Genomic DNA, 1,305 nt, shown 5'->3' on the forward strand with positions numbered 1-1,305 from the left:
TTTTTTTTTCTTTGCTATAGCAAACAAATTAAGGATTGAGAGTTTTTCAACAACACTTAAAATTATTATAAGTTATAAAATTTATAATTAACTGTATTTGATAATATAGTAACCAATTTTAAAAACTGAGTATTAAGTTGCATCTAAATATTTAGTTCATTAATAATTAATACACGATCTCTTATGCAATGAGATTCAAATCTCTTCTTTTTTTAAATAAAAAAATGAGTGTTGGGTTTCTATTTTCCTTTCATCAAATAAAAAAAAATTTAAATACTACTAATGCTACAATTTTATTACATTTCTTTCCGGCTTAATGTTTTAGAATGTTCTTAAATTATTTCAAAAAATTTAAATAAATTTTTATTTTTTATTACATTTAACTCATTATATTTTTATTTTCAATCAAATAATTAAGCTCTTAGACCGATTAATTATTACTAATCAAAAAATTATTAATTTGTTATTTTGTGTTCCCATAACTTTAACTTATAAGGTAAAACTATTATTTAATCATATTATAAGGTCACATCGATATCTTACATCACCGTTTAAGACATTTCAATATTTTATTTTTAATTAATTATAATTAATAAGTCAAGTTTATTTGACTTAAAAAATATATAAAAAATTAATTAAATATAATAAAAAATAAAAAATTATTTAAATTTTTTAAAAAATTATATGTTATATCTTTCTTTTTTATTTTCATGTACCAATACCAGTTTCTAATTAAATTGATTTCTCCATGAATAAAGAAAATGATTGTAGAATAAATATGAATGATAAATTATCAATAATCTATTAAATTAAAAGTTAAGGAAGATGAAATTAAAGCAATAAGGAAGAATATTATCAGTAAAATTATAGGAAAGTTACTCATAATTTTTTTTTAAAGAAAGTAACCTATAGGTTTTAAAGATATTCGCATTAATCATTATCCAAATATTTAAATTATTATTTATCAATAATTTAGAAAAAAATAAAAATAAAAAATAAAATAAAATAAAAATAAACACTCAGAGCATTTGCATTATTTCCCTACTTAAAAAATAAAATTCGAATCCCCTTTCTTCACTTATAAAAAAAATAATTTTAAAAAATAAATACTTAAATCCAAAATCTTAATTTTTTCTTTTTCAAAAGAAAATAATATTAATTTTTCTTCGCATCATATTTCCGCTAAAGCCTTTTCCCCTTCTTAACTACTCAAGCATATAAATAAAAATGCTAATTCAAGTTCATCTTAATTGTGATAATTAATTTTCATTTATCAAAAACATTTTCTTTTTTTTGGAAATTTAA

Source organism: Theobroma umbraticum, unplaced genomic scaffold (genome assembly GCF_002168275.2).
Source record: "Theobroma umbraticum cultivar Fairchild unplaced genomic scaffold, ASM216827v3 scaffold_67.0, whole genome shotgun sequence".
In the NCBI taxonomy this organism is placed as follows: domain Eukaryota; kingdom Viridiplantae; phylum Streptophyta; class Magnoliopsida; order Malvales; family Malvaceae; genus Theobroma; species Theobroma umbraticum.